This window comes from Strigops habroptila (assembly GCF_004027225.2).
Source record: "Strigops habroptila isolate Jane chromosome 13 unlocalized genomic scaffold, bStrHab1.2.pri S16, whole genome shotgun sequence".
NCBI lineage: Eukaryota > Metazoa > Chordata > Aves > Psittaciformes > Psittacidae > Strigops > Strigops habroptila.
Window position 1 is genome coordinate 11286969 of NW_022651054.1, and position 22879 is coordinate 11309847.

General features: G+C 45.5%; 1 protein-coding gene and 1 long non-coding RNA gene across 9 annotated transcripts in view; one reads left to right on the forward strand and one right to left on the reverse strand.

The window, feature by feature from the left end:
* Positions 1–22879, forward strand: part of KSR1 (kinase suppressor of ras 1) — a 56002-nt gene that overhangs the window by 3214 nt on the left and 29909 nt on the right. The window lies entirely within an intron of this gene.
* Positions 9612–14983, reverse strand: LOC115602015. Its single transcript, XR_003989562.1, has 2 exons — positions 14830–14983; positions 9612–10640 (listed from the first exon to the last, which is right to left on the reverse strand). It is a non-coding gene; the product is annotated as an uncharacterized LOC115602015 (long non-coding RNA).

Sequence of the window (22879 nt, forward strand, 5' to 3'; positions counted from 1 at the left end):
CTATCTCAGCTCTATACCAGCTCACGTCAGACAGCACTGCGTGCTCATTGCCATTTCTAATCCCACGGTTAGAACAGCCCTGAAGTAAAGTTCTGAAGGTAGTTGTAATGTGAATGGGATTGATAGCCTAAACCACCGGTGCCATTCATCTAAGTGCTTGTGATATTTTAGTTTTTACACCAGACATACTAGTTTGGTCCTTTTGGCACCGCTTCCCTCTGTGCCTGTTCACAGCTTAGAGAGCTGTCATGTACACCACATGATTCATAATGTGTGCGTGTTTCAAAGTCAAGCACATCAACCTAACTAAAGGTATCCGAGTGCATGCTTATATCCCTCCCAATTTACTGAAATGCTTTAAGTCCTTCCTCATTCCTCTTGTGTATAAGCTCTTCTCAAAATAAAGCACATGGTAGATAAGGATTTCAAACCAGGACCTTGACAGGTAAAGATAAGCACTCGTGATAGCCCAAATGAGTGCAGAGAGGACTTTCTGTAATACAGGAAGAAAGGGCTATGGGAATTGCTTGCAAATGATGTGTGGAGTGTACATGTGTTACATGAGCTAACCCTGTTTCACTTGTAGAAAGGCCATTTCTTAGAAGGGCAGGGAGTTTCCCTGTAGTGGAAAATAGACTGTGTTAGTTTGGTTATTAGCAGACAGGTTCTCTGATGCCACAAGGTCCTGTATATTTTAAAAAGTTTTATATGTTCTGCCAAGTAAGTGCTTGAGTGTTTTTATCCAATGCTTTGGTATAGGGTTTGCTTTCGGTTCTGTCCTAGCAGGTTTACTCGCTTCTCAAGTTGACTACAGAACTGAAATGGAAAATAATGGTAATTTTAACCCATACGTACAAGAGAAAAATATGTCTTGCTACGTGGTGAGCACCCAGAGTTGCTCCAAGGATCCTTGGAAAGAAACAACTTGGTCTTTACTCTGTCCCTACGCTAATCCCTTGCATGACTCTTACATTGGTTTGGAAAAGTTAGAAGCACATTATTTTCAGACATATCTTTCTGGATTCATTCTCTGGCTAAGAAGCTGAAAATAGGCCTGGACTTGACATCTGTAGTGAAGCACGTGAAGGTTCTAACAGTGCAGCTGAAGCTAGTCTGTTGGAGGGAAAGAGGTGGCTGCAGGGAAGGTTCCTATGGTTTCTCAATCTCTTCTGCTGGAAACAGCAGAGCTGGTTTGGTAAACTGGGAATTACCAGACTAAGGGGGACACTTTGTTTGTATAATTTTTCCCCCTCCACTTGTAACTGAAGCAAAGATGAGACAGGATCAGGCTGAACTGAGACCTAGAGTGGGTTTAGATGCAGCTGTATTTTCATTCTGCCTTGGTTCTTACATCATAAGAGCTAACTGCAGTGCTTCTGGCATGGACACTGCCTCCAAAGTGGTGATGGTGGGAGCATCAGGGTGGGGTGGTGGCACACATTGCTAAGATCTGCCTGCTCTTTGGGAAAACCTGTTCTCATTGCTCTTCGGTTGGACTGTATCTTTGATAGAGACACTCTTGGCCCATATGCAAAGATCCCTTTGACCTCTTCCTCAGGAATGTTTTCTGGTCAACACCTCCAGAAAATATCACACCAGATCAGAAAGCCAAACTCCAGCTGTGCTGTGTCACAAATAAGTAAGTTACTACTCCACAAATCAGTCTTTCATATCAGCTGATTGATACTTGTGGGTTAAATATGTTTGAACTTGCTTTGGCATTATCTCGATTCATTTGGCAAGTGGGCTAGAAAAGGCTTATCTCTTACCAAGCAGTCTCTAAGCAGAAACAAATGCTCGGAAAATGGGGGGAGGCATGAGAGGAGAGGAAGAGGAATTGTAATCGTCCAAACTTGCAGACTGGAAGTTGGGCATGTGTTATGCCTAAGGAAAGGAAGACTGTGTGTTTGTAAATTGGAAGTAGTGGGAGTAGTGAATTTTTCAGGCCAAACTGCAACCTGTAGCCACATGTTTGAGAGTCCTGCTCAGCGGAAAAGACTTCCTTTTCCAGCAGGCCTTACCTAAGAGAAGAAGAAAGTCTCTTACTTCATCTTACTTTTTGCATATATGCAACACATTTGGTGTTCTTAAAGGTGTCCTCTTCTTATTTTTATTTTTTAGGACTTTTTTCTTAGACTTGTGCTTGTTTCTGTAAGATAGGGCTCAGCAGAGATTCTGTTTGAGTTGGAGGGAGAACCATCTATTGTTATCAAGTCTGTAAATATCACCTTTTCTTTGTGATAGTGTATCTCTGTATATGATCAGAATTTGCATGTCATAAAGGAATTTAGCTCGTCTCCTACCATTGATTTTTGTATTAATGTTGACACAGAAAGTCAGCAGCAGTGTTGTAACTTGCCTGGAGTTTCCGGACGAGCTCTGATGAGTAGGTTGTCATCAAGATGAAGATATGACAAGGGACTCTCTTCACTTTTCTGTCAAGGTCTCTATGTACTTCTTGCCTTGGGTTAGATTCTACGATGCACTGATTGGGAAGCAAGAAAGGAAGTATCAGAGTAAGGCTTTGTTCTGCCTTTGTCTTTCTAAGGCTGCTTGTGTGCTCACCCGGTTATGTTAAAACAGAACTACTCCTGCTCATCTTCGTGTAGAGTCAGCTCAGAGACTCTTTTCACCAACTGAACTCCAATAAAGAGGTTTGGCAGAGCCTGGAGTTGAGACCTCTGTGCGTACATGCCTACACACACTGACAGGAACCCCGGTCTGTCATGCCAGGCAAACCTCAGGCTCCACGTACCATTTCTGGTGTTTATTGCGTGGTCAGAATTGATCTAATCAGTGAAGTAGTCTGACTGGAACCTCAGCTCTATCTTGCTAAACTCATGGATGTAACCAAGCTTGCACAGGTACCACCTGAGCAGAGTCTGCTACTCAAGTTCAAATGTGAGCTCTTCACTGCACTTTACACCAGGAAAACCCCGGTTAGTGTTGCAGCTGCACACTAGTGACACATTTACAGCTCTGAGTCAGCATGGTGGCACACAGATGTATCACCTGGGTCTGTTCGTAAATAGGAACACTTAACAAAAGAAGTCATGTGGCACACCAAATTGTTTAGGGAGTAGTTATGCATAAAATGATATTTCCAGCATAGAGCATGTAATCTTTCCGATGCTTGAGGAAAACCCCTCACCTTTCCTTTAAGGCTAAGACTTATCCTTATTTTCAGCCCACAGGGAATATTTTTCTAAAAGGAAAACGTAATGAAAGCAAACCTGGCTATCTCTCACCGTTTTGGGGCTCGAGAATGTATTGGCTAGATTACTCCTGTGGTGAAAGGCACAGAATGAAGTATAGATGACACCACCCAGAGATACTGACTCAGACATCTCTTGGAGACTTCCCTCCCTGCTCTTTTCTCGCTCCCATGGAGTAATCCCACACAGTCGACGCTACCAGCAGCACAGTGTTGCCACAGCTAGCAAATGAGGGGAACAGAGACTCTTTGAATCTGGAAACACACCTCTTCCAAAAGAAGTGGGTAGTTCTTCCAAGACATAACTTGTGAGCAAATGTGCAGAGAGGTGTCCTGGGCACTCCAGCTTCTTGGTGGGAGTCTGAACCTAGTCAAAAACTAGCTCAACATGATTAAGAAACAGCTTGGCAATCTGGCTTGGCTTTGACTGCAGCTATTCCTTACTGGCATAGCCCCCAGAATCTAGGACAAGATCATAGTCCTAAGTTAAACTAGAGAAACTCTGTATTGCTGCTATAGTGGGAGGACAACTGAGAACCACCAAAGTATAGAGGTGGTCAGATGTTGTCTTTTGCCTCAAGCCAGAGCAGCACAGAACTCCTGTGCCACCTACAGATCCCGGGGGCATGTCCCAGCCCAGCTGTACTCCTGCTGTGCTCACTCCAAGGAACATGAAGTAATCATTGGTGGTGCTGGAGTGCTCACTGGAACCTGTGCTAGTGAGACTCACTGGTTCTGTGGCTGAGCTCACTGTCCATGTTCTAAACCTGCTTTTGCATGAGCTGTTTAACTGAACCCTGGAGTGTTCCTGAGGTGAAAACTCAAACCTTAGTTTAGACCCTAATCTCTCTGGGCACGTGAATATCACAGCCCACTTTGATAATAGAGTCTTTTGTTCATCTTTCTCCAAGTGCAGCACATGTATCTTTAGGCTAAGCTGTCGGGGCTGTAGGCAGATGGAAGGTGCAAATCGCGTTGGACTTACGCACCTCAGCTCCAGACTGTTCAACTGTGCAACACAACCTGTATAGTGATGCTTTAAATTGCTGCTGAAATGAAGGTGGTTCTGCAGGTGCGCAGGAGATGAGCTAGTTAGTGGCTTTGCTTCCAAAGCACTTGGTAGCGGGAAGACATTAGTGTGGAAAAGACTAAAAGAGAACTCAAAGCCAGAACATTTACTTACAGAAAAGGCTCTGTTTGAGCCTTTTCAGGTGTTACTCAGGATATTGTTCAAAATACCTAAAATTACTTGTTTCCTACAAAGTAAAGCCACAATGGCAGGTAAAAGCAGCAGCTTTGCAATAGAACTCTCCCCACCTAAATACAGGCTGTGAATTTTGTAGCTTGACTGGCAACGCTTTTGGTCAGGCAAACGTGATGTGGGGACAGGGTGTCACAGATGGTGCCTGCAGAGTGTGTGCTTAGGTGGCTGTGACTCAAATAAACTTTCCATGCTTTAATGAATGAGGGGAAAAAAAGAGACAGCTTCCTGTTGTGGGGTTTTTTAGCAGTGATTTTCCTAAAAGGAGAAAACAAGGAGTTTCATGGGTTTCTTTTGGTTATCTGGGGAGGTGATGGTGGGGACAGTGGTGAGGGCCAGGGCTGAACCCTGTTGTAGGCCCACGGTATCCTCTGTCTAAGAATAAGATTGGTGACTCCTTGTCATTGCCTTGAATTTTTTTCTGTGACTGTATCATCCTCTGAACCCTCCCCGCAGAGACAAAGCTGCCCTGGCCCATCACAGTGCAAAACCAGCCACTCACCAGCATGTCCTAGTTTTAAATTTCAGCAGGGAGAATCTATCTTGATGCTCTATGTTTTAAAGGACTAATTTCAAGTCTGCAGACTTGCCACTGGGGCAAGGCTGTGTTTGCGTGTGCCTACAGGGAAACGTTAGTGTGCCTCAAGGTAGGGCAGTGACTGTCCAGAAGGTAGCTGAACAGTAGTTATTCCTTTAATGTCAGTGTAAATGGAATTACAAATACCCTCTGCAGAACCTGCCTGGGTATTTGCTGGTATAACTCAGAGAAGAGTTGCAGTGAAGCTGCTTCATGCCCATTAGCCATTCCCTGTCTGCTTTCAGGGTCTGCAGGCAGAATTGGATCCACTGCCTCCACCTGGCTTTTGGTACTTTTAAATTTGGCTTTAAAGTTAATACATAGCTGTCTTTTCTCCCAGGAATGTATTCCAAAGCAAACAGGGGCCAGGTCTCTGTCATTGCCTTTCTGCCTAGAGAGAAAATCTAATTTATACTACGCGCACCTTGGGAAAGCAGAGAGGAATCACAGGACACTTAATCAGTAGCATAAGGAATCATGCTTTGATCAGGGGCTATGGACTGCCTCTCATGATTATTAGTTATCCCAAATGGAAGACCTCTAATAGCAGAAGCTGCGTGATGCACTTCAGAGCAGTCATTAACGTGACACTGAGGAATCTTGCTGGGATGCAGCAGATCCAGGCTCTGATCTGACACTGCCAAAACAGGTAATTGAGCACAGTGTTTGGAATGCAGCAGGAGCTTCAGGTCTGGGTCCCTGAAAACCCTCAGAAGCCTTTTGCAAGTGAGTTTAACAGGGCAGACAAGCACTTTCCTGCCCAGTTCTGCTCTCCTGACGTGCGTCTAAAACATGGTTTGTTGATTTCTCAAAGAACTTTCACTTCTGTTTGAAACAATCTAAATTTAGAAAGGAAGTCTTAAGCTTCTCGCTGCTGCTGTGTGTGGGCTATTGTTAAGGTTTGGAGATTCCAGTGTGAGGTTTTATTTTTAGCTATTAAAGATGCTGAATAAAGTGGAAAGAAGTAATAATTAATCTGGTTTACAGATTGAGAACTTCAGCTAAGCATCACTGCTAACAGATACTGGGTAGGGGAGGTAAATGGATCTGTCAGTACAGTTCCTGTGTCAGTGCCGCTCAGGCTGGCTGGAGAGCCGTAGCAGAACCTCTCCACCTGGTTCCCTGCCCAGCCTTAAAGCATGGAGAATTTTCTAGCAATTTTTCTAGTTTTCATCTTCCAGAGCAGTGTTTTCTTCTTTCTGCCTTTAGAGTAAGCTAGAGGGCTACATCCTGCTTTAGGCTACAGTTGCTCATCTCCACTGAAATAAGCAGAAGTAGTAAGATTTTGTTGTTAAAGCTTCCTGACTTTTTTAGATGTCTCCCTCTTATAAACTGCTCTTCATCTGCCAAGCAAAACATTTCAGTTTATGGGCCTTTTGTCTTGCTGACCAAACCTGAAACTTTCCGCAAAGTAAAACATTTCTTGTGAAGGCTTCTGACTTTAACTCTCCCACAGTTTCTAGAGTCAGTTGGAGTGCCTCAGGCCAGCACCAGCTAGTAGTATCAAACTCTCCTGCTGCAGAGCAAATACAGTACCTTTTGCCCGCCTCATTTTAGTCAATTCTGGAAGCGATGCCCTTTTCTCCCTAGTTTTAAGGAAACAACTGACTAAAATACACAGGTATTGTTATCAGGAGATTGATCTGGCTGCAGAGATTTGCATAGGCCTCAACCTGCTCCCTTTGGAAAAAGAAAGGTTTCTTTCCCCCCTCTCTTCTTTCTCCTTTGAAGCACAGGATCTGGAAGTGCTCTGGAAGAGGAAGGAGGTCATAGTGTTGAAGTAAGCCAAGGTGAGCACAAGCACCAAAGACTCTTAGCACTTGCTCACACAACTAAGCTGGGAGAAACCCCAGAGTAGCTATCAAAGGGCTTGTCAACCTCATGTGTGTTAAGCCAGGATATTATGTGTGTTAAAACTGGTTTGGTCTTGCTCTGTGGGTCAAGTGTAATATTTGAAGAACTGCTGGCTGATGCCTACAAGCCCCATTTCAGCACTGTTGTATTGGTGGCATTTTGTATGGCTATAATGAGGCAGAGTTTCTGTGGGACACCTCTCTGTGCACCCTAAATTCCTGGGCCGTTTGCAGTCATGGCCAGTGACTTGAGTGGAGTCTGGAAACTGAGGTTTGGCAGGAGGAAAGGGAGCTGCTGTAAGTCCAGGTCTTCAGCTGCTCCACTGAAGCACTGGCTGGACTTGTGCTGAGGCCACATTTGTAGGGAATACAGTCCTACTTTGGGGGAAGATGTTTTTTATAATGATGTCGAAGGCACCATTGTAGCAGTAATTACCCATTTGCGTCTAACTAAATGGGCCTTATCAGTTATCATCTGCCAATCTCTAACTTGGAGGCGTAGCTAACACCAAGAGCTAGCTGAGTATCTCTGCTAGGGTGACACTAATATTTAGCTTTTTATTCTTATGGAAACAGAATCTACAACACTATTCTGCTGCCAAGGCATGCTCCAGTTCCACTGATGTGTTCTTTCCCTCATTTTTCCTACTGTGTTATTCAAATTGCCTCAGCTGCCAAGAATAACTAGTTTGCGGTCTGAGGCGAAGAGCTTTGAAGTTAATGGACACCTCCAACACAGGCTTTCAAATTGAAGGTGGTGGCGTCCGTCCCTTCACTGGGTGAGAAACGACCAGCTTGGCAGCAGCAGTGCAGTGGTGATGCAGCTCTTAGCTGAAGCCCATGGTAGTGCTAGTGCTCCTTGCAGCTCCTCTCTGGAGTCCGCTCAAACTGCCTTTGCCATGTTCCTTAATGAAGGGGCAGATCCTGCCTATAGCATTTTACTAACAGGTTTTTCAGTGTCCTTTTGAACTGTTGTGCCAAGAAGGGTGAGTCTGGAGGGGTTTAACAACTGGCCTCGAGGCACCCAGTTTTTCATGGCAGCACAGGGAGGAGGATACAGAGCTGACAACTACACGATATTCCTTCTTAAAGCCATGTATAGAAATCACTTTGATTGTTGCTGTGGAAGTCAACTTTGATGCAGTGGAGCAACTAGGAGCTGTTTGGAATGGGGGATGAGGAAGACTGAGGAGAGGAAGCATCAACCCGTGCTGGTGTCTGTGACAGCATGCCTGGTCCTGTAGGAATTGAAAAGTAAGAGCTGGAAAACATGCTGACCATGCAGTGTTGTGGGTGCTCTTGCCTGGAGAGCTCAGGGTTAATACACTGCTGAAGTGCAGGTCTTTGGGAAGAGCAGGCTGCTGGGGAGCTCACAGAGGCACCCGTGCTCATTTCTGTCCACCTTCATTGCACTAACTTAGCCAGGACTAGCTAAATGCTCCTACTAGGTTTAACCTGCATCCTCTTTCCAGTTCTCTTAATGCAAACTGTTGCTGGTTCTTAATCTTTCCTAGGCAGAGCTCTAGTATGTACCTGCAGCCCAGTGAATCCTGCTTGTGCCCGCAGTGGGTGCCCCATACCCCTCGAGTGTCTCTACCCTGCAGTGCCTTCCCAACCACTCAGCTTTGCCCTCTGGCCGCAGCCCTGCGGAGAGGCTCCCTGGGGCCCCACAGCCATAGCCTGACTCAGCAATTTTCCACAGTTCTGGCTTGATCTTTCCTGCAGCTGTAAAACCAAGGTGCAGGGGGAAGGGGAAACACATGAGGAAATGCGTGGTCTGATCCCTGCCTCTCCCTTTCACTCCTCATAGATCTTATATGTAAATAGGCTGGCTCAGCCTTTTCCATCTTCCTGTATTCCTGACAAGAGGAGCCTGGTGTGAGGTCTCTTCCATACCAGGCATGGCCCCTTTATGCTGCACAGGACAAAGTCTCTGCACTCAAGCAGTGTTTTGCAGGGTGGGTTAGCAGCATGGTCTGTGTCAGCTTTCCTGACAAAGCCTCAGTGCTGTGGGAACCGTATCAGCAGGCGCTGCAAGTCTCCACATTGCTGGAATTCTTTAGAGTTCTTCTAAATGCTGAGCCTTCAGCCCCTAATGTAAGTAGCTGTGGCTCTGAGATTTATCTGGCCTCAAGCTTTGGGGCAGAGAACATGGGGAAAATCTGAAAGCCATCCTGATGGAGGAGGGATTTTGAATTTATCAGTAAGAAAGGTTCATTTCTCTGGGAAAAAATATTTTGAGAGCTTTTCCTCTAAGAAGCCTGGTACCCCCTCTTGCAGCACTTATAGCACTGGCTACCAAGTACTGTACTCCTTCATGGCTTCATTGCTACCAACAGTCCTCTCAACCTCCCTTATAAAAAGACTGCCTGTTCCGTGCCTCCTGCAGTTCCCGACTTGACCTGCTGGCTGCTGCCCATCACTGACAGATGCAGTAAGCACTTTCTAACCTGCTTGCCTGAGAGATTAGGTACTAACTCTACAGGTGCTCAAATGCCACTCCTGAGGACAGCCAGTACTCTTGCTGTCACTTCAGATGCCCAAAGGCAGAAAGAAGGAATGAGCTCCAGGACAGCCAGCATCAGACAGGTGGGGATCACCACAGCTCAGTACAGATAAAGGTACCTTCGTCTAAATTATTCTCTCATGTTCTGATGAGCTTCTGCTTGCCATCTGCCTTTTACACAGTCGTCATATCAGGATCTGTTCTTTCAGAGACAATTTAATTAGATCTTCTTTCAGTAGGTTTTAATCAACTATTATGGGGTTGGTGGTAAATTATTTACAGCCGTATCACTTGATGGAACACTTGGTCTGCTAAAGGGATCACATCAGTGACATATCTGTAGCAAAGAGTACAGCTGGCTTTAACTTAGGACCCCGCTTGTGTTCCTTGGGGTTATGTGAGTCCACTTTCCTTTACAATAGTAGAAACCGAGTGTGACTGTGCTGAAAACAAAGTTGTTGAAGCAGTTCAAAACTAGGGTAAGAGCTGAATTTAGCTCTAGTCTCTGCTGGCTCAGTGCTTTTGTAAGTGCCTTTCAAGGTTGAATACCTTAAACATTGTGGCCTTGACCCTCACTTGAAGCTCCAGCTATTTAAACAGAAGTGCTGTTGTGCTGTCTTCAGGCTTGGTCTGATGTAAAGTAAGTGGTTTTTGAATGGGCAAGGTGGTAAAAAACAACACTCAAATAGCAGTGGATAATAAAGTGAGGAAGTGGGTATTTTTAGAATACAGAAGGAGTCTTTCTCTGCCTCATTTCACCTGTCCCTTAAGTGGTGATAATTTTACAGCTATAGGATATCTCATCTCCTTCCATGCTGTTGGATGCTTGTTTCAGCTCCCGGTCTTTGTGAGAGCCGCAGCACAGGAGGATCCCAGCCTGGATTCACAGCAATGACCATCTGCCATTCCTGTTTACATATAGCCTCCGAAGTGAGGTGCAGTTTGAAAATATATAGTCAGTCTCACAGAACTGTTACCTATGGAAACCTCATTCCAGGTATTTGTTATGCTTATTTGGTATGTACAATGAGCATGAGCTTGGGTGTGTTTTTAACACCTAGTGTGCAGGCTGTGGATGCAGCTCAGGTTCCATTCATTACTGGAAAATTACGAAGTCCTTCTGAAGAAGAGTTTGTCTCTCTTGTTTCTGTCAATTCCTTCCAGTGTAGGATTTAAAAGAATAGTTTTGCAGGTTCTTGGTGCTGTCTTCACTTGATGGGTTCATAGTGCTGAGAAAGAGAAATACAGCTGAGCTGAAGCTTTGTGATCTGAACTAGACAGAGGACAATAATATGCCTTCATTTTGAAGCACAAATCTCAACTGGGTGTATGGAGAAAGGCTATTTAATACCCTATGAAGGCCGTATCTGACATCAGCCCAATGACTTCACTGTGATTTTATTTCTCCCATACGCATGTTGAGGCAGTAAATCCTAGCTTAGCTTACTCTGTGCATCTGATCTATAAAAGTTAATGCAGAAATTGTGCAGACTTTGTAGTTGCACAGCCAAGTACAAAATCTGATGTAGTGATCTTGCACAATATTTAAAACTGGGCTTAAAGGGGAGTACAATGATTGTCAGAGTCCTGTTTCCAGCTATTCTGTCATTGCAGTACTCTATCCTATAAAAACCTGAATCATTCACACAGAAAGTGCCCTGCCCTCAAAAGGAGGATGCTTCCAGACCAAAAGTTGCAACTTACTACCTGTCCACACCACTGCACAAGGACAAAGAACTGTTACCAACATTACAAGACCATGTGACAAGGGCTACTAACTTACATACAGGATCAATACCACAGTAAATTGACATAACACCTTGACAGTGACAGTATACTATCAGAGCTGTTTTACCTCTCAAAGCCTGTGTCTTGCTCTTGACCCTCCTCTATTGCCTTCTTCCTAGTTCCTATCTTTGTGTATCAGCTTTGCTGCTCCAGCTCATTCAGCCCTTCATAGCACCCAGAACCAGCTCTTATTTGTGTTCTTTCCTTTTGAGCCATGTAAGTGGCAAGAAGTCTCTTGCATGATGCTCTCATCCATGCCCCCACTACATACAACTACTGCTATCCATGACCTAAATAATATTCACTGTTTGTATAAAGATTTCCTTTGTAAACCTGGCTTTAAAATCTCTGCCACTGAAATGGTGACAGGAATGCTTTAAAGGCCAATTCCTCTTTCTCTGCATTTTTAAGAGCTTGAACCTTTTCCTGAGGCTGATAATGAACTATTAGTATAGGTAGGAATTGAGAACAGCATGTAGGAAAGTGACTCTACCATGACACAAGCTATGTATTCTTTCAGTGGGTTAAGTGCAGATGTTTGAATTTAGGAAATTATGTTCAGGGAGGTCCCATAAGGGACCAACAGACAATTTAGCAGGTCATTGTGTCTTGTTTGAGATCATCATTTGTCATAAGCCTTTTGTGACCGAAAAGACTAATTTACACTCTTATTGTGTAGATACACTGGATGCGTCAGCATATTTTGAAAGGCTCCTCAGAATGAACAATTGGGTTGAGAAGTTGTGTACTCTACAATTCCCCCCCTGCAATAAGAGGGAGGACTGGTTACACTTAACCTGTGCTCTTTTAGCCTTCCTCATTCTCCAGAATGACCAACGAGAAGGGAAGTTCTGATGTCTGTAAGTGAAAGCTGAGCACACCATAGTCTCAGCTGAAGGGAATTGAAAGCAGCCAGCCCGTTCGTGAGAACATTTCAGTTAGCCACAGGTTTTCTAACCTCTCTTGGCAAGTAGCTGGGCAGGTGCCTTTCAGAGAAATGGCTGGTACGCACGTTATTTAGTATTTGGGGGACAAGACAATGTGGAAGTTGGGATAAAAGGGGACTTAACTGCACTTGTATTGCACTGTCATTCTTACATTGGAATGGCTGTTACAGATGGCACGGTTATGAGACAAATGGAGCCTTAGCACTGCTTATCTGGGTTGGATATCTGGAGCACACTCCTGCCAGGTTATCTGCTAGTCTCAAGGTTCAAGCTCAAGTGAAACTATAGAGTGTTGGCTTTATAGCCTCATCCCTTTCAGCTGCTGTGTAACCAAAAAGGTTTTTCCTCTCCCTTTCTTCCATTGCTGTGCTTGTTGGTTTCATATATATCATCACTGGCCTGAAGCTCTCTGCAGCTGCTAGAAGAGTATTTGCCTTGCAGCAGAAGGGCAGGTTGCTCCCTGTCACTGAGTGTTCCCTGCCCCTGGACTTGGCTGTTATTCACGCAACATGATCTAACACAGGGTGGCTGGGAACTGATGGTCCAGAGTTCATTTCCAGTTATTATTGTAGTACAGAGTCACTCTGGTTAGAGGTGCTCATTTCCAGCACAGAACATATACCATTTGAAAGCATAAACAAACTCTAGGTCAGTTTTACTTAGCTTCATACACAAGTGCTACAGCTAAACAGGAATAGCAAGCTGGAGCTGCGCTTCAGACATCCATACTAAACTAAGTGCCTTCCAGTAGAAGAGATGTACGTGGCGGACCAAGCTCTAAAATACCAGTGGAAGTTTCCCTTTTTAGTGTCTAGAGATGTATTGAGGACAGTTCTTAGCTTTGTCTCAGTACATGTTTGAACTCCTGAGCTATGGCTGAATAGAACACACCAGCATTACCTGGCTGGGTTGGGGCCAGACGCTAGTGGCCCCAGCAGATGTGGCTATTGGAGTCTAATGGCCTGAGCAATTACACCTGCAGTTACACCCCTGTGGTGGTATGTGTGTGGGTGCAGCTGCTCTGGAGTTCAGGCATCCTACCTACACTAACCAGGCTACTCAACTGCAATGCTCTTTTGTTTGCTTATTATCTAGGACACTACTAGAAATCCTTCACAGACAAGATCACCCAAGGCCCTGGCTTTGAAGGCAGGCGTGTTCAGAAGTTGTTGGCGTGCCCTTCTAGACTGGGGATTAAAGAGGCTGAACTAGGTGAATCATTACCCTCAGAATATGAACTTCTAGCATTGGGGTACTATCTTGGGTGTCTGTACAATCCCAGCATCAGTGATCCGACTGTAACTACAGCCAGCACGGGAGCACTGAGCTAGTAAAGGTGCTTGGCTACTAGCAGTAAAGCCTCCCTCAGCTGTACGTTGCTGCATGCTAATACAGCGCTTTTTTAGATTTGAGGCTGAAAAGACACTTGGTATAACTCAGTATCTGTACCTGGAGATGAGACTGCCTTAGGGTAATTCAGTGTCATTGCCTTGTCCCAGCTAGTAATCTGTGTGCTGCCCCGGGAAACAGAGGTCAGGCAGCCCATGGGAACAAACCAGTGTCATAGGCTGTTAAATTCAAAGGCAAAGTTTAATAGGGCAGTGCAGCAGCAGTGGGGAAGGGGAGCCTCTGAGCTGGACAAACAGGTCCCACTGGTTTCCAGACACTCTGTCCTAGGTGAGCAGAGCACCAAGACTGCAGGAGCTGGATGCTCTCAGATAGGAGCAGCACCAGTACTTGGTAAGGTCAAAGTTTAGCAGAGTCAAGGCTCCACCAAGTACCACTAGAGTGTCTGAGCTTTATTTAGCAAGAGCCCATCAGAACAGTCGCTAATTTAAGTTCAGTGCAGTTAATACTTAAGTTCCTCCTACAAAGCAGCATTGATGTCATTAAATTAACAGTTTTAACCCAAGATTAACAGCTTCACTTTGCTATAGTCTTTGCTTTAGGGAGACACCAGCTTGGATATCATGTTCCCTGTTTAGGGAACAGAGGTCATATCCTGCTTTGTCTCTGTAGAGGCGACTCCTACTCTTCCTGTTGCCTCGCTCTTTCTGTCCATGTCCCTGCAGAATAGCAGGGGGAGTAGGAAGGAAGGAGGAACGGGTCCAGTACAGAACTTCATTCAAAACAGTCAAAGAAACCCAGGAACTAAACAGCAATTTTATAGCAGAGCAAACCAGTAGAGCTTATGCACACAGCTCACCCCAGAAACTGCCAAACAAAATCAGGAAAAGGGCAATCAATAAATCCATTCTGCAACAGCACTCTTCTGCTTCAGAGCATTTCCCTACATCTTACATTAAACCCAAACTTCTCCAACTAGTCCTTCATTCTCATTACAATAACACTGACTGCTTCAAGGGATGGGCCTGGAGTTTCAGAGAGGGTTTTTCTACCTGTAGTCCCCTGCAGGGAAGTCCCCACTGTGCTTTGGGGTGCTTGGCTATCCAGGATGCTGTTCTCCCTTGTTCCTGATTGCATGGAAGTAAATTTCTCAAACTGTGCTATATCGCATGAATCATCAGCCTTCTGCAGCCAGTAGAGTCAAATGAACACACTTCTACACTAGGAAACCAGGTGTGCTTTGGAGAAGTGATTCTTCAGCTGAGGCTACCTCAGGCATCACTGGAATTTCTGTGTTCATTGTGCTGTAGCCTGACTGTGAGATGTGCTTACTCACTGTGTTGCGTGAGAGTAGGCCTGGCGATGCTTGCTTGATGGGAGGCATGTCCCAGGGCTTGGTGCTCCTTCCCTTACGTTGTGTTCAACTATGCTTCACAGAAGTTCTCCTGAGGCTGTGAGGATCCTGATCTTCAGAGAACAGGGAGGCAAACCTGAGGACACAAAGAGAGGGAATCAGAGAAGTTGTGTGGGTTTATGTGTTTGTCAGCTGAGAGCGAGCTGACTAGGGAAACAAACTCCGTATGAATCCCACTTACTACTGACAGACCCAGCCCTAGAGGAAAGATAAAACATACAATCCCTTGACTCCCATTTTATTTTTCGTTGCTTTAGGAGCCTTCTCCAGAGCTGAGCTGTGGGGGAGCTGCTTTCTGCTTGGCAGCTGAGTCCCGGTTATGCTTGCACAGATCTTTCATTCCTGTATTTCGTGCCCCAGCACATTGTCCATAGCGCTCTGGAAGTGCTCTCCAGAACTGATGAGCAAACTGAAACCCTCTGATCCCTGCTGCATGGCAGAACGTACCGAAGATTTTCCTTTTTCCTCTTAAAAGCTGAAATAAGGAAGTTTGCTTTGTAGGTTCAAAGCATTTTGAACAGAGCAGGGTTTAGTGCGTTTTGTTCTTTCTGACAATCAGAAAGTGCAGTCTCATTGCAGCCTGTTAAAATAAAGCTGTTTTGCTGTTTTAAGACACTTTCAGTGAATGTGGCAAGTTGCCACATTCCAGTTAAGCAATTTCCTACAGTTGACATATTTAAAAAACCCCACGTGGTTTTCTCAGCCATCTCCCTCCTCCATTTCACTGCAACAAGGAAAACAACAACAAAAACACACCCACCAAAACTGAACCACAACACAGAACCCCCATCCCTGTACTAATACGTATGAGGTGAGTACTCTCTGCAGGCCTTCCTCTATTTCTGGCCCTGTTACACTGGAGGAGTGTTGTAAGATTTACTCCCAGCAGTGTTTTGTATCCTGCCTAGCAGGAGGTGCAGTGGCGTACCAATGGTGTTTACAGTCTTCCATTGTACAGGTGTGGTGTTTCAGTTTTCAAAGCATCCTAGGGAAGTTAGCATTTTCAGTAACACCTAACTTATTCGTGTCCCTTTTGGAAAGATCAAGATTAAACACTGTAAAGGAAAGGAGTCTAAAAATCCCACAAGTGATCTTTGTGTAACAATCAAGAGCTGGTTTGCTGCAGTGAAAAGTCTCAAAGCTTAAGGAATGAATTTGTATCCAGCACTCAGAACTGTCAGTTCACAGGCAGAAAAATACAACATAGAATCCCTTTGTCTTTCCCCTGCTCCTGAGGAGGGGAGGATTTCCAGTACAAAATAGCACACAGGCTTCTTACAATGGCTTTTTATTTTCTCCTAAGCAGTCATGGTTTTTTCTCGTGTCTGGTTGCTGTCCCTCAGCAGCCCCTCCTCGGATGGAGCAGAAGTCCTGAACCCCAGAGGCTGCTGAATTTACTCACCAGGTGGTGATCAGAGGAGATCCTTTAAGACAAAAAGGATCTAACTGAGCACATGGAATGCAAAAGGGGTGGTGAAGTATTTCGAAGAGTGTTTCCTAAGGAGACTGTACAGCATGAAAAGTGAAAGATGTAAAACATTGCAAAGCTCAGCTGATAAATGGGATGAAGGTGAACAAGTGTATAGATCACTTCAGAAATGTTTCTACAGGCTGATGCTCTGGGGTTGTTTTCTGACTCTTGGAGTGATCAGGAGTCCTGGGTGGAAGTGGTGGCAAATAAGAGAACCTCCCTGCTCCAAAGATTTCTTCCCAATCCCCAACTGGGGGGAAAACTCAGGCTCAGATTTTTCACACACACACACAAAATGCTTCAATTCTGATCCTGCACTGGCACATTTCCTTTCATTATACATTTAATGCAGGTTTTTATTGGAAAGATACAGTTTGAGAGCTTTAATCTGTTTCCATAGAACCCTTTGAAAATGAGCAACCTACCTAACCCACTTCCATGGAAAAGGCTTGGTTTTCACCGACTGTGACAATACACTTCTCTTAAACAAAACCAAAGAAAAACCAACCCAAACGCCAGCTCCTGCTCTGATGAGGCGCAGGGACAAATGTGCTGTGAGGAGTTTCTGTGGAAAGTCACAGAAGTAATGGGTATTGTATCTGGCTCAAGGATCCTCAGCTTGGAGCTTGTCTTTGCACGTTTGTGTGATCATTTTTCACGTGTTGATTAAAATCTTTCCTGGCTGCTGTATGATGCCAAATAGCTGTTGCAGGGCTGTCTGTTGTATGGCCAATTGTTGCTTATCAGTCTCCTGTGTATTTTTCCCCGTACAACTGTTCCCAGGTCAGCAGCTGTATTTTCCTTCACTTTCTAAGTGGGCACAACATGGCTTGGCTGAAAGTCTCAGAGTCACAAACTAAAACTGTTCTTTTGTGGGTGGGAATCTGGGTTCAGGTGTCTCCACTCTAAATACCATTTTTGTGCTTGAACTAATGACTGAAACCCCATGTGGCTGCTCTGGGCAAATGGTAACCAGCAAGACAGAGCTCCAAGGAGATTTTTGGAACAACAGAATGTGAGCAGTGAGCCATGGCAGCTTTCTCACGCAGTGTCTGTGAAAGGAGAAATGTGACCCCAGTCCTTGCCAAAATAGCTCCATTCTTTCTAGTGGAAAGCCAATAATTTGGAGCATTTCAGAGAATAAGGTTTCTTAGCTAAGATTTCCCAGGGTGCAGAGACATAATGTCTTCAGCTCTACGACCTGCAACCTGCTCCTGCACAGGCTTAAACTTTTCTGCCTAAAATTCTCTTTCTGTCTGAATTTTTCTTCCCCGAAGTCCAGCCCAGCAGCAGGTTGGGGAAGTGTGTGCCAGAGGGAGGAGGGGAAGCTGGAACTCTTGAAGTGCTTGAGTAATCAAGGCAAAGAAGCAGAGGATTGGATTTTGTTGTGTTTTGTTTCTTTCCCTTGGTCTGCTACTAAGTCCAAGTCCTGTCAAGAACGAGCTGCTAATCCACCTCATTCCCCAGCCAGTACCTGAGGGAATGGAAATGTGTTTTATTGGGGCTACATGAATAGAAATGTGGAAGACTAAAGGGAGATGGTTGGGAGGGCAGGGGAAGAGAAAAGAAAAACCCCTTTGGGATTAGGGACAGCATCCTGGGCAGTAAAGTGCTTCATTAAAGGAGCTCAGTTCCTTCAGAGTACTGGAGCTTTCAGGCTATACGTGCAAAGTCCTGCCCCTTGGTCCCTTGCTGTCTCTGCCGGTGCTCAGTACCTTGCAGGATGAAGCTTGCAACGGGGAGGAAAGGGAAGTGCAAGAATGTGCTGGGGACCTAGAATTAGTCATTCCCTTCCTGACCTTGCTGGAGGAAATGTCTGGCTTTACATTTTTTGCTGTAAACTCTCATTCTGTATTTCTATTGTAAGTTCACACATGCACAGGCTGTTGGGTTCTTTACTCTCGCCTCCCCCAACAGCCAACCAAATGTACTTGAGAGTTGCTTCACAGATGTGTGAGAACGATCAGTGCAGTCATACAAATGATGGAGGATACTCTCTCTAAAGGCACTTTAAGTTTTAAATCTTACAGAAACATCCATGAGTTGTAACACAGCCCCGATGCCCAAAACGTGACCTGCTGTTTCCTTCCCAGATTATGAACCTTTCATAATCTTTCTCCCCAGCACTTGCTGCTTTCTGGCTGCAGTCACTGTAAACAGGGAATGTGGGGTAGTTTTCTTTATGTGAGGAAAGATACAATGAATTTGCCAAGACACCAAACAACTATAATTCTAGGGAGAAGCATAGTATTAGTGTTATCTCTGGGCTGCATTCACCTCTGTATAGCTTTATGGGCTAGAGCAGGTAAATTGGACGAGTACTTGTTCACCTGCAATCCTTTGATAAGCCTGGATTGCATTAGCATCCAAGCACTTCCTAAACTCCTCCCTCTTCCCCAGCTGCGTGAAGCAGGGTTAGAGCACTGTGTATGCTCTAATGAACCAGGAACTGAGCCTTGAAGACTGTAAGATGTGGAACCATCAAAGCATGTAAGCTCCTAACTCGCTATTGAAGTCTGCAGGGGCTCAGGCCTGCAGTGGTTTGCTTAGGAGCGTGTAAGGCACAGGAAGGAGAGGAAGGATCTGAGCTGAGGTTTCCCCAACTGGCCAGAAGGATTTATTCAGGGCTGATGTTTGCTTGCGGCACAGAGATGGAAAGCTTTGAGTTCTTGAGGCTCTCCAGAGTTTTTCAGTGCTGTTACGATGCAGGTCAGTGTCTCAGCCAATGCAGAATCCCTGGAAGGGATCTCAGCAGATCCTTTTTGCTGTCTTGCCAAAGGCATGAGCAGCTCTGCCTAGTGCATTTCTGACAGATTATTGTTAAAGACCTTGGTTTAGGGCCAAGACTGCGTTGAACTAGGCTTTGTGAAGCCTCAGCTGCTGAGGACCAGGTTCCGGACTGATGGTGATACTCTTCCAGATGGCCACTGGGTTTGCTTGAGCTCTTTTTGATCTGGCTACATGTGAATACAGGATCCAGGGACCCTGTGGAACGTATCAAATAGTGAGAACAGGAGGTGTGCTGCGCCTGGACAGAAGTATTCTTCATAACAGGGTAAACCCATGAGCCTGTTAAATGGCACAGGCACTAATGTAATGAGTGGATGGGAAACCTTAACAGGTCTGTAGGCCAGCTTGGAGAGATGATATCCTTCAGCATATACTTCGTGCAAGGGGAAGAATTAGTCTTCCTGTGCTCCATATGGAAATGCAGTTAAGCCTAATGAAGCATGGCTGAGCTAAAGAGGCTGGATGGGTGCTGGAGAGGAGGTTGAGCTGCAGATCTGATGTGGCAGCATCAGGGTTGTGCTCAGCAAATGGTAAGTTCTCAGTCCTGCAAGGCCTCTCAATCATTCTGTTGCAGTTTCATGGCCTGAGGTTAAAAAGGAAGGGGGAGGGCTTTCCTTTTTAGTGTTCAGTGGGTGTGAAATCTTTGATATTTAAGCAGAGGACTGTTCCTGTAGCTGCATTAGGCTTGGCTGCCTCTCTAGGATGAAATCCTTGAAGAGAATCGTTTTCAGGCACAGGGAACCACTTGCTTGTGCAGTTTCATCCTCCCACTCCTGCTCTTCACTGGGGAGGCCTCAGCTGAGTGTTTACAGCTCTCAGTTGCCGGGATTGTGAAAAGGAAAGAAGGGGAGAGAAAAGCAGTGGTATGTGGCCTCCAAGTGACCCAGAAATGATGCTGTCTGCACCATCTGACAAAGCAGAAATAACATACTGTAGTGTTTGGGCAGTGGCTATTGTGTCAGCCTTAGGCATGACTGAAGGTTCAAAGGAAAATCCATCCATCTGGTGTTCCATCTCTCCCTATCCCTCTACCTCTCTATGCTTTTTATATACTAATTTCTCTTAACGCCTAAAGAGAAGGCTTTCCCCCTCCCCCTGCAGACCTTCTCGGTGCACTTTTCTGCTTGTGCTGGGTGCTGTTTTTGCAGGGTTTGTTTAGCAATGCATTGAGAAACTATTTCCTTTTCTTCTACAAGCAAACCCAGAAGTCCTCAGGCCAGCCCAGGCTGCGGGTTCTGCACAAGCGCTCGGCCGTTCCTGTGCAGAAGCTGCTGCAAGTGAGGGTGGTGGCGTTGGGACTCCCTGAGCCAGCCCCGCGGGGATGTGAGTGGCGCAGCTCCCTCACCCTGGCAGCCTGCAGACGGGACCAGGGAGTTCCAATGCCACTCGGAGCGCCTGCTCCCGGCCCATCATCCTGCTGGTTTCCTCTGTGCTTCAGCGGCTCCGGCGCCGTCGGTGCTGCCGTGATCTGGTGGTTAGATCAGAGGACTGAGAGTTTGCTCTTTTGTGACCTGTTTCTAGAGCTGCTCCTTCACTTTGTGCAAACTATTTTTAATCCTTCTTCCTCTTTCCTACTTTTAATAAGGTGCTGCCACATGAGGTCTTTTGAGTACGTTAATGGTCCTAAGTTGGTTTGGGCATTCAAAGCAGTGGCTCTGTTCTACAAACTGTCTTCTAAGGGGGCTGTGCCAGTGGTCCAGCATAGCAGTAACCTACATACCTGGTGCCTTTGATTGCCTTGTATCGTAAGTGGGGGGGGTGGACAGGAAAGAGAGACAAGGAAGTGAGTGGTCTGGCCACTGTTTCAGCAGGACAGAACTGGAAGCCAGGCCTTGCATCTCAGAGTCCTGCTGAGTCAGCTGGGTCCAAGGAAGAGACCATGAATTCCACAAACTGCAAGTCAGTGTTTCACATGTATGTGAGCTCCTCTTCTCGGGTGTCATCTCAAATATACAAGTGAATCTGCTACCAGATAGTTCTTTGTAATGTTTTATCTGCTGGCGTGGCCTTACTCATATAGGGCTGATGAAGATAGATGTTAAAGTACCATCCTTTGGTGGATTCAGTTCTGGTTTTGAGGGCAAAGCCATGTGGGTGAGAAATTGACTTCATTCTTTTAGGCTACAAATAATTGCTTGAAAAGGTCTTTTTTTTCCCTCCTCTTTTCTTCTTATTTTGGGTTGTGCATTTTGCTCCTGTGCAGCTCTTGTGCTTGCCTTGAACAGAGCTGAATTCTATGCTGAATTCAATGTAGCTTTAAAGTTTGTGGCATTATAAGACTCTCCAGCTGAATCCTGCATTATGTGAGTGTTCCTAATGAAAGCACAGATGGGAATGATGGGTTTCTGTGTCGAACGAAATGTTCTATGAACAGGTTTGGATGAGTTTGCACTTGAAAACAAGCATATGCCATGTTAAAAGGGTACAGACCCACTCTCCCTGTCTCATCAGGCAGATTTGGTTTTAAACCACTCAAACCAGGCATTAGTTTAGTTCTCCCTATATTGGAAAGGGAACAGTCCACACTGTTATAAGGTATTTTTATACCTACATGCAGAACAACTTAGTTCTGTGAACACAGAGGGGAAATGAGACTTTCTGAGACGTTGGTTGCTGCTTGGTGATGCTGTGATCAGATGATGACCACAGCTCAATAGCCAGGGGGCATTCACATGAGTCAGCTGCTTGAAGCTTAAGTTCACAACAGGAGCAGCTCAGTGTTGGGTTGTGTGGTGCAGGAACTGTAGAGACATTTGGTTTCGGACACACCTGGCATCACTGCACTTTGGCCCTAACTGCAGAGAGTCCTGACCAGCACTTCTGCTGCTTTGCTGTTTGCTGCCTTCCGTAAGCTCAGTATTCCTGCCTGTTCCTGTGGTATCCAGCTGACTTATTAGCTCTGTTGTGCTCATCTTTTCCAAACCCAAGGAAGAAGGTCTGAAAGAAATGCTGGTTCTTCCCTTTGCGTGGATCAACTCAGCTGCACCTTTTTGCCTTTTTAACTCAGATGACTTTGAGAAAGGTGTCCTGAAGCACACCCGCACCACTGCCGGGCTCCTGCTGCTGAGATCTTTATCGCGTTCTCACATGCTTGCTGAGCATGACTTCAGAGACAAATTTGGCAAGTCAGATTCTGACCTTTTTATGTTCTCTTCAGTGCTCAGGTTGCTCAAGATTTTTTTCTAGCCTGACTTAGGGTTTCTCTATATAATGGCACTAGGGAAAATAGATAAGAGTCAGCTAAAGGTGTGAAGTGAATCCACTTTCACTGGATGCCTTACAGTGACTCATCTTCCTTTCCCCAGTGTCCCATGCAGACAAGCTCTGAGCTCAGAAGTTTTGTCTCTGGTTCAGGATGCAGAAGGGCAGAACCTCCTGATGCAGGTAGTGCAGTGCCCTGCACCCACAGCAGCTACTGCTTTGGGGAGCGCACCCTTGCCCTCTGGGGCCTGTTCTTGGCAGGAGGTTAATAGAGGAGTTCCTTCCTGATTAACTCCTGTCTGGAGGAAGATAGATGATTCGCGTTTCTCTTAGCCACATGTAAGAGCTGGGTCATGCATTGATCTGATCCTTTTAAAGCTTCAGCCGCTGGCTTGTTAAATTGCAGCGCAGTGAGTGGCTGTAGGCTCGGGAGCATTGGTGTGAGCTCATATTTATTGTCTTTTCAAGTGCTGCCAGACTTCATGAGATTTCATCTCCTGGGAAAGGAGA